Source organism: Gossypium hirsutum, chromosome D12 (assembly GCF_007990345.1).
Source record: "Gossypium hirsutum isolate 1008001.06 chromosome D12, Gossypium_hirsutum_v2.1, whole genome shotgun sequence".
Lineage (NCBI taxonomy): Eukaryota > Viridiplantae > Streptophyta > Magnoliopsida > Malvales > Malvaceae > Gossypium > Gossypium hirsutum.
Genome location: NC_053448.1, coordinates 3,814,187 through 3,825,464, shown reverse-complemented (window position 1 = coordinate 3,825,464; position 11,278 = coordinate 3,814,187). Strand labels below are relative to the sequence as shown.

Here is an 11,278-nt window from a genome sequence, read left to right as displayed (position 1 = left end):
AAATATTTATCATGTTTAATTATAATGGTTTAATTCGTTGTTTGTAATGTAAATAATGTTAAGTTATGTTGCATTTGTTTTGATTATATATTTCGTTTCTAACTCTTTGATTGATTTATTAGGAGAAACTAAAGGATAAAAGGGTAGAGTATGAAGCGATCGCTTCAAGTGATAGTTCTATTAATCTTGACGACATTAATAACCAAATTATTACTGAAGTTTTAAGTCCTAAAAGGTATGGTCGGGTTCGATGTCAAGGATCTTTTGTTAACCCAACCCAATATTTTGGATCCAGCTTGCAACAATACATGCCTTCGAGGAATCAGGCTCAAGCTGAAGTTCAGAGGTTAAGAGACCAGACGGATCAGATGCAAGAGAGCACAGTTAAAGCGCAGGCAACAGCGAGGGAAGCAAAAAATATGACAAACTCCAGCTACAGCTTCAGAATATGATGAAGATGTTTTAGCAGTCGCAGAATCCACCATCTTAGACGTTTGTTTTCTTATTGTAAGAATATTTTAACATTATAACTTTTGAATATAATAAATTTTCTTATTTCATTTATTAATTTAGATCATATACATATTTCTTTCATTGGATTTGAAGTATCATTTAGATTTGCAGTTTTTGGTTGGATTTGATGTTACAGGAAATTATGTTGACAATTCGGGTTTTATATGAATAAAAATGGGTTGTTAAAAATCTGCTAAAGTTAGTGGCGTTTTTTCCACAAATGCCGCCAAAAAATATGACTTTTAGCTGCTCTTTTACGAAAAACGCTACCAAAGAACATGACTTTTAACGGTGTTTGCGGGAAAAGCGCCACTAAAGGTCATGTTCTATAGCGGCATTTGTGGTAAAAGCGCCGCTAAAAGTCATGTTCTTTAGCTGCATTTGTAGGGAAAACATCGCTAAACGTCATGTTCTATAGCGGCATTTGTAGGGAGCGCCGCTAGAAGTCATGTTCTATAACGGCGTTTGTGGGAAAAGCGCCGTTAAAGGCTATGTTCTATAGAGACGTTTTTGTGAGAAACGTCACTAAAGGTCATATTCTATACTGCCGTTTTTTCACATAAATGCCACAAAATTTAGCGGCGTTTTTTGCGGCACCAGAGGCCCAAAAAAAGCTGCTAAAAACCTGTTTTGCTTTAGTGTGTTTTGCTGGAAATTAATTCTTAAAATAAATGAATGTAGAGTTAAAATTAAATGGATATGATAAGTAAATAAAGGCAAGGCACAAACACAATATAATGAAATAATTAATAGACGGTATGATGCAAAAATAATATAAATACAACATAAAAACAAGAAAAGTCAAAATCTATATAAAATGAATTGTTAAGGTGTGAAAATTTATATGAATTTATAATACTTTAAACACAAATAAATCATGAACAAACAAAATTTTCTCTAATTACAAATTATTCCAAATATTTCATACATTTATATATACGACATGAATATTTTTCTTAAATTAAATTAAAATGATAAATATATATAATATGTTGAGACAGTTCTGAGTAGTGTTAAGAAGCAGTGCCAACTAAAAAACTTACCATGTTTAGTGTTGGCAAATTTTGGTAACAAGATTCTTGAGCTTTCATTTCTATTAATACTTTGGACAACTACAAGCTCATCTATGGTATTCAAACCAATTATATTAACCTATCCAGAAGATTGGTTTGGATTGGATCAAAGAAATGGACTTCCCAACTTTGGTGAGATTAAATCGAATCGGGTTAAACTTGGAAGCATATATTGAAGATTCAAGACTTATCTCGATCTCATTGAAGATATTTTATGTAACTGCTCGTTTTCAGTGGTTTTAGAACCCCATTTCGGATGATCGAGTTCGTAAATATTATTATTTAATATTTATCAAGTTAGTATAAAGGTTAATTAAAGCTTGATCCTTTAATTTTGTCAATTGGATAGTTAATTGTGGTACAATAACTAAATTGTAAAAATGGTAAAAATAAATCACTATAGATTTTTATTAATCAAAGGGTCAATAGAGCAATTGGTCCTTTCTTAAGCCACTAAACGATGGTGGATGACAACTTTAATATTAAACTTAATCATTTTAATATTCAATTAATATAATACTTATTAAGATCCATATTAAATTTAATTTAATATAATAACTTTAATATTAAATTAATAAAAAAACTATTAAGATAAGTATTAAATTTAATTTAATTTTAAATCTATAAAAATAATATTATTTTTGGAATAATTAATTTAAAATCAAATTATCCAGTAGAGTCCCAATAAGTGTGTGATTCTTCCACTACTCAATCGCTGAAGGACCACCCACCGGCCACTAGAATGTCGTCGTCGCCTCTACCAGCACCGTCGTGTCCGATGGTGCCATCCCAAGTGCAACACTCTCACAACACCCTAAGCTGGTTCGACTGTTGTCGGTTAGGTCCAAGTTAGTGACATCTCGACCGATCTGGTCTTGCCATCCGTGAGACTGTAGACCCGGTTTCACATACCAAACCTAATTCTACCAATTCTTGGGTCTCGATCTCGGTTTTGGATTTTCGGGCCCAATTTTTTATCTCAGGTTCAATTTTCAAGTTCAATTACCCATTGGCCTAATTGTCTGACTTGAAAATTAATTTTCAAAAATATAATATTTATTTTAATTAATTTGATTAATATAATTTTACTTGATCAAAATTAATTTTCTCAAAAATCACTTAGATTTTCTAAATTAATTTTTCAATAAAATTTTTTAATTAAATTCTCTAGTTGAGCAATTCTTACAACCGCCTAATTTAATTTCACATCGAATAAAATGATTTGATTAAATTATTTCCAAAGTCATAGAATTTTCTTATGATTCAAATGTTGTCCGATCGAGCTTTTGTTAAGCTAGCGAAGGGACCATCAAACATATACAATTGAGCTAGAGTGATTGCAATTATGTCTAGAAGTATCGTTTCGATAATTTGCAGTTTACTTAATCATGGAGTCCGCCCACAAGAAGTACCATGATTAAAAACTCATTATTGTATACTTTTTACGAAAGCAATTCATACAATCATGTGTGTGTTACCCTCATATAATATCATTGATTCTTTTGAGTTAAATTTGTTCAATCAATAAAATCCTATTTTATCTCATTGTCACCACTGTGTCTTCTTAATGATTAATATGATCATTGTCAACAAATAACTGTGACAAATTGTTTGTGCAAGAATAAGCAACCAATGGTCACGTGTCATATTTATCAATCCACACAATACCAATGAGAGGATATTATAACTCTTTAATCGAACTATGAATTCCATTGTTGCTAGTAAACTCATGCCATACACAAGTCATGTACCCAACATATTGGCTATGAGCTCGATTATTTTTAGAGCATAAGCCTCCACTTATATAAAAGCACATGAGTTACGTATGCATGGTTAATGACTATCCTCCACTTATATAAAAGCACATGAGTTACATATGCATGGTTAATGACTAACTCGGAATTTAAGTAAATTACACCATGAATATCACAATTGAATTAATTTACAAACAGATTCAGAATTAATTCATCTTGGGTCCAGTCTAATTTATCATTTTTCCAATGTATCATTTTTCTAATGAATACATCTATGTCTCTACCCATGGAGTCAACTGTTCTGATAACAAAGACTAGTTATCTCCCCAATTGAAATTGTAGACGACATAATAATCCAGGGGCAAAGCCAGAACAAATTTTTAGGGGGGACGAATGAAATTTTAATTTTTATAGCCTATATCTTTATAATTTTTAAATGATTAAATTAAATTTTTATAATTTTAGGCGGTGAAGTACAATTTTACCTTTACTAATTTAATTTTTTTTTAAAATTTAAGAACTTAAATAGCAATTTTACATTTTAAGGGGGTCGGGGAAGAAAAGCAATGTTCACTATTGGATCACATTACGTTTATGAATATTTCCAACGCTTTTCTTTCATGTTTTTGGCATTTGCATGAATGTTGGGACAGAAAGCATGTTTGTTTTTGCATGAAAATTGAAGAATCTAAGCCATGTACCATGGGAGTAGGCCTGGGGGAGGTGACACAGTGACACTAGGGTTGATGATGAGTTTCGAGTTTTCTTGATACCTCTAATATGGCCAAAATAGGATAAATATAAAAAGAAAAAGAAAAAGAAATTGAGAGATCGTGAAAATGAAGAAAAAAGAATCAAAGGTTTAGATTGGGGACATTAGGGTATGTGCATGAATTGGATTCGCAAGTTCCAAGCCCAACCAGCTGACGTTTGATGCCAATGTCTACAGTAATGTCCTCTATGATCATATGATCCACCCACTTGCACGCCTTCGTCTGTATCCTTTCGACGACAGATTTGAATTTTTATCATCCAATTTTCTCATGTTTTCAATCAATCACCATATTTTCATTGTTGTTGTAAATACAATATATATATAGTAACTTTATTTTTCATTTTTGTTGTATATAGGATATTAAAGAGTGCGCACAAGATTTTGACTGCTAATGTTGTCCAATTTCACCGGAAAAGCTAGCCAATGTGGTAGAGAATAGGCAGAAGTAACATATAGATTGTCATTAACCTATTGGTTCAGGCAAGTGGGTCTCACCACAAATTATGGCCGGAACCAATCCAGGCTCCAGGCAGCAGCAGCGAGCTAGGCTAGTAAAATTTTGGCACCTATGTACGTTTGGGCCAAAACTGTGATGCGGCATCTTTCAAGTATAAGCTAGTGAAGGCAACATCCGGACAATAATTTGATTTCGATACCCAACATAAATTTGATTTCGAAAACAGAGTTGAAAAGGCCGGGGGGCCATCATCATAAACTGATTGCTCAAACACATGCAATGGATGCATTGCATATGGCATATTTAGACAGGAGGCGATCAGTGAAGGACCCAAAGCGACGGGTCAATGGCAGAATCCACCAGCTCTGCACCACCAGAAAAGTGGACAAAAGTAAATACAAAGTTTTCTCATTAGTCATTTCGGTGACTGCTTCACAATCATGGCCAAAACCCTACATCCCACAACTAGTGCTTGTTTTTTTTCAGTTTATAGTTTGGTCAAAATATAGCTTGGACTCGTCGCAATTTTGATGATACTTTTGAGTCTGTTTGGAGTACATATCCTTTAACTTTGTCCGAAAAACTTACCTTGTAAAGCAAGTCGCTGAAGATACAAAAATGGCGATGGCACAGATGCTTAACCTATTCTAATGGGGTTAGAGAATCAATGCAATTGAACAGAATAGAGCATTAGATGGTGACAGGAACTTGATTTCGTCCAAAATGGCTTCCTTCTTAATTTCTTTTTTAGCTTTTAGGTAGTGTTGCAAACTGTCGTTTCATATGTAATACTCATTTTTATTTTTTAAAATTCATCAAATCGATAGCTTGAAAACTTGAAAAGAGAATACGAATTCAAAGTCTGAAAATGATATCATTGGGTGAAACAATCACCATTCATTGACTAAATTAGTGGATCGGTACAACAAAATTTTAAAGATTAAAAGAAAAAATGGGCCTCTTTGTTTAGCACAAACGCTGTGGTGTGCTGTTGTTGGGCCGGCAGATGTGGTGGGTGTGAATCTTGGATATGCCACTCCAATATTTATTTAAAAATGTTTTCATGATTCTTATAGGCAAGTCAAAATGTGTTTTGATATTTGAATTATTATTTTGTGTACTTCTAGTTTCATAAAATATTTAATGTGGCACTTATACTTTGAAAATATTCAATGTGATACTTCAACTATTAATTTGTGTATTATTATGGTACCTGGAGTTAATACACTTAATAAATGCTAAACGAACCAATAAAAATTTAACACGTAGATTTTTTTACCAAATAATTAATTCCACATAGATAATAAACATGAAATGGTATTTATTAAAAATAAATAACTTAAACCTAATCAACATCAATTTAACTTTAAAAAAAAACCAATTTGATTGCTTGAGATTTTATTAGAGGAGATTTGAATAGAAATATAGTAAAATGTCTGAGCTTGCAATTTTTAACTCAAAATTTCTCTAATTCTTTTAAGACCTTAAAGTTTTTAATTTTTTTCCTAAATTTATACGAGCCAAAATTTCTCAAAATTCATGTCTCTTGCTTGAGTTATGGAGCTTGAATAGGATGTCGGATAACTTGATTTCGACTACAATGAGATTTTCCAAATTTCGTTTTTGGAATGTTTGGGTTAATCTTAAGCTAAGAAGGTGAAGTTTTCGAAAGAAAATCAAGACCATAATTTTACAATTATGATTTCATGTGAAGGAAATTTGATTTCAAATGGTAAGCTATTCGGAAAAGATGACTCCATTAAAGAATATGATGTTTTTACTTATGTAAGTTTACTATTTACTTCTTTTTTATTAATTATATGTGGTTTAAGTTCGATTAATTTTTAAAATTTAATTTACTTTAATATTTTTATTTAGTTTTTCACATGATGATATATTATCCCTGTGGGATTGATGATTTGAAAAAAGAAAAGTTTCCACATATTGAATTTTAATTGGTTGGTTTAGTATTCATTAACGATGTTAATTCTAAGTATCATAATAATGCACAAATTGATAGTTCAGGTATTGAATTGGATATTTTCAAATTACAAGTATCACATTAGACATTTTATGAAAGTATAGGTACCAAATAATATATAAACTGATAGTTGAAGTACCACATTAGACAATTTATAATATTATAGGTATCAAATGTGACATTATCCCTATAATCTATAAATGGGTAGATTTTTAGATGATTAATATATAGAGAGGTAATTGAGCTTGACAACTTATACCTATGTGATACTAAACTTTTTTTCTGAAACTAACCAGTACCTGAACTTGGAAACCGTAAGCCAAAGTGATACTTCATTTTAGGCACCTCAATGACACTGTTAAATTTTTTCAGTTTCACCAACAAGTTGCGGCCATGTGTCATGTTTTCTAAAACCCGTGAATAAATATTATCATTTTTGTGTTAACTGATTCAAATTTATTTGAAAAAATGTTCATTATATCACATATTATGGGTTATGTGGATTTTAGGGTTTAAGTGTTGTATTAGGGTTTAGGGTTTCAACAATGTTGAAACTTGATGTATTGATTTTGAACTTGAGCTTGAAGAAACCATGGTAACTATTAATTAATGGGTTGAGGTTGAAAATTAGTCTTGGTTTATGGGTAAAAAAAGATTTGTTTTTGATACTTTTACATCTTAATTAGAACCTTTTAAGTTTAGGGACTATTGTAAAATTTGTCATAAATCGAGGAAATTTAGTGCAATTTACCTTTTTTACTTTTTTTTTGTGTGTGTTTCCCCTCTAGGCACATTGAAAGGAGTTTTGGGGCTTTTAGCCCAACTAATTTTAATTTTACTATTTCAAACTAAAATATTATTATGTAGATAAATAAATTTGTGTTTGTCGAAACCGTTTTTTGAAAACAAATCTTTTGGTTGTCGACTTTTAATAACAAAAACTGGAGTCGCCACCGATCCTTTATTAAGGTGTGATCGGCCCACCTTAAAAATAAATTTGGTCTGCGAAATTTGAGAAAACAGGTTCGGGAGTCAGTTACGCACGAGGAAGGATTAGCACCCTCATAACGTCCAAAACTGGTACCAAATTGATTTTTGTTAATGTCTTGATGTCGAAAATTTGAAAAGATTTTAAAAGAAAACTCTTTATTTCATGAATAAAAAAAATAAGATATTCACATTTCAAAGAAATAAAACACCACACCCAGTGAGTTAGAGCACAATGTTTTTAAATCTTCAAAATACCCGAATATTGCCTTTTGCTTTTGAAAATTCTTATTTCGAGAAGAAAATGTCATGACCAGTAAGTTAGGACCCAACATTTTGAATTCCCGAGAATAAGTTTTTTATTTAAAATTTGCGAATTTATTGCAAAACAAATATTTGGCTTTCTAAATTCACCGAAAAAAATCGCAATCCAGTAAGTTAGGATACGATCTTTCTCGAGAATCATGAGTACCAAATATTTTGAAAATTTATAAAATGTGATGATTTTAATGCTTTGACGCGACCAAAATATATATATTCTAAAAAAATATGCTAAAATGTTAATGCATAACATGAAACCATTACCTTAATTTAAATTATATGTACACGTGTTCACAAAATAAAATATGATATATAAGTAAATTTTAAAGATATGTATATGCATACATGAAAACATGTATATGAAAGTTATGAAAATAAATTATAAAATATGGATAGGTATAAAAACATATAAGTAAAATATATTAATAAATTATGAAAATGTGTATATATATATATAAGAAAAATGCAAAAAATATATTTATAACAACTTTGAATAGTGTGTATTTATATATTATAAAAAATGTATATATATTTGAATTATAAAATATGAAAAAAAACTATATGAATATTATAAAGTATAAATATAGGTACGTATATATATGTATATAAAACTAAGAAGAAGAAAGTAATAATAAAATATATAAGATATGTATATGTATTTAAAACCATTTAAAATATATATTCATATATATATAATAAGATACATATATGCATATAAATTTGTATGGAAATAATCGTGATAATAATAAATGCTAACAATAATACAGTAATAATAACACAATTTAACAGTATTTCACAAAAATATATAAAAAAAAAATGATAAGTAAAGGATTAATTTGAAAATAAACAGAGTTTAAAGGTTAAATTTAAAAATAGAAAACGAGAAAGGGAGCAATTCCAGACACGCGCAATAGGAAGAGGACCGAAAGGGAAATTAACGCAAACTGCCCAAAACTCTGCACATCATTTGGATCAATTTGAAACAGAAATAAAACATATTGCGAAATTTAAAAGAAATAAAAAAATGATTTAAAAAAACTGTAAAAACAATGGGATCAATTGTGTAAATGGCCCATTTTAAACCCTATAAAATCCCATTTTAAAACCCTAAAATCATTTCCCTTTTCAGCAACTGCAGCCACCATAAGGACTGCTTTCTCCCCCTCTCTGCCGTTTCAACTCCACCTCCAATCGGCCACAACAACGATGGCGCCTCGACGGCGCGCTGCCGCCGGTAAGAGCTTTTCCCCTTCTTCTTTGTTTCGTTTTTGTTTTAAGAACAAGAAGAAAAAAAAACAAGACAGTAAAAAGAAAAAAACGGAACCCACTGATTACCTTCAAAATTCTTTTTCTTTTTCTTCTTTCAAATATCCCTCTATACAATATTTAGCCCCCCCTTGTTACAGACTTTCATCGGCTTTATATAGCCGATTAAAACTAAAAATCTGAAGAAAAAAAATCAAAAACCCCACTTCTTTCTGTCATTTGCTGTGCTTGTTTCCCCCTTTTTCGCAGGTTTGGTGACCGTGGAGTGCGCGCGACGGGCACGGAGCGACAAACACGGTGTGCGGGCGCTGTTGCGGCGTGCGTGTGGGAGCTGCTGCGCCTAGGCTTCTTGCTGGTGTTTTGGGGCCATTTTCTGTTGGACTAGGGTTGAAATTGGCTATTGGGTTTTAATTTTATTGGGCCTGCTATTGTATTTTATTATTGATTGGGCAGGGCAAATAATTGGTATTACAGTGTTGACACCATTTTTTTGGACGGAAAACGGGATCGACTTGGTTTTGAAAAATGGAAACGAAAACGAGAGTCGACACCAATCCTTTTTGATAAAGTGTGATCGGATCACCTTAAAAAATGGTTGTTTTTAATAAACAATTTAATTTTATTAAAATAACAGTTTTGGTCCACGAAATTTAGAAAAACAGGTTTGGGAGTCAGTTACGCACGAGGAAGGATCAGCACCCTCGATACGCTCAAAAATTGGTACCTAGTTGATTAGTTAATGTCTTAATGTTGAAAATTAAAAATTTTAAAAAAATTTAAAATATGATCTTTAAAAAAAACTCGGATGATATGGATTGAAAATAAAAAGGATATTTGGCTATTCGGTTAAATGAGAAAAATCGACACCCAGTACCTTAGGGCACGTTTTCTCGAATTTCTCAAACGCAAAACATTACCTTTTTTTGAATTTTTTTTAAAAGGATATTTAGCCATTTGGTTGAATGAAAAAAATCAACACCCAGCACCTTATGGCACGTTTTCTCGAATTTCACAAACGCAAAACATTGCCTTATTTTAAAATTTTTAAAAGAATATTTAGCCATTTGGTTGAATGAGAAAAATCGACACTCAACACCTTAAGACATGTTTTCTCGAATTTCTCAAACGTAAAACATTGCCTTATTTTAAAATTTTTTAAAAGGATATTTAGTCATTTGGTTGAACGAGAAAAATCGACACCGAGCACCTTAGGGCACGTTTTCTCGAATTTCCCAAACGCAAAACATTGCCTTATTTTAAAAATTTTTTAAAAGTATATTTAGCCATTTGGTTGAACGAGAAAAATCGACATCCAGCAGCTTAGGGCACGTTTTCTCGAATTTCCCAAACGCAAAACATTACCTTATTTTAAAAATTTTATTCTTGATAAATCCGAGTAAAATGTAAGATAATGATAATAATGATAATGTAAATAACACAAGTAAAATAAGAAAAGATAAATAAATAAAATGGCAAATATATAATGAAAAGAAATCAACAAATAAAAGTAAATAAAAAAATTAAAGCACTTAAATAAAATAAAAATAATAATGCGCATGTAAATAAATAAATAAATTAACACCAAATGAAACAATAATAGTGAATAACATTATAATATTTATATATATAGGTATATATATAAATTATGAAAATAGAAGTAATAAAAACATATATATGTAAAAATATGTATTATTTATAAAAACTAGAAATATGTACATTATTATAAATATATGCGTGTATAAATAAATTATAAAAAAGTAAGTGTATATGTATACATATATATATTACAAATAGTATGTATGTAAATATATAGAAACATATATGTATATATAAAAAGAAATACACGTATATATATAAGACCAATTATAATAATAATAATAAGTAATAATATTACAAAAATAACAATATGATATAAAAATAGAATAGTAAACAGATAAATATAAAAATAAAATACAACAATAAAACAGATGGACTAAATAGGGATAAAAACAAAAGTACTGGGCAAAATCGAAATAAAAAAACAAAAAAAAGGACTAAATTAAAATGGAAACGAAATCTCAGGGCCGAAATCAAAAATAAAACAGAGTAAGGGATCAAAATGTAATGCGCGCGAAAAATAGAGTGGCCAGTTAGGAAATTATCCCTATTAAT

At 30.4% G+C, this 11,278-nt stretch overlaps 1 long non-coding RNA gene across 1 annotated transcript; it reads left to right on the top strand.

Moving 5' to 3' along the window:
* Window positions 1-8,674: 8,674 nt before the first annotated feature.
* LOC107947401 (uncharacterized) lies at window positions 8,675-9,612 on the top strand. Its single transcript, XR_001697103.2, has 2 exons — window positions 8,675-9,095; window positions 9,377-9,612. It is a non-coding gene; the product is annotated as an uncharacterized lncRNA (long non-coding RNA).
* The last annotated feature ends 1,666 nt before the right edge of the window (window positions 9,613-11,278 follow it).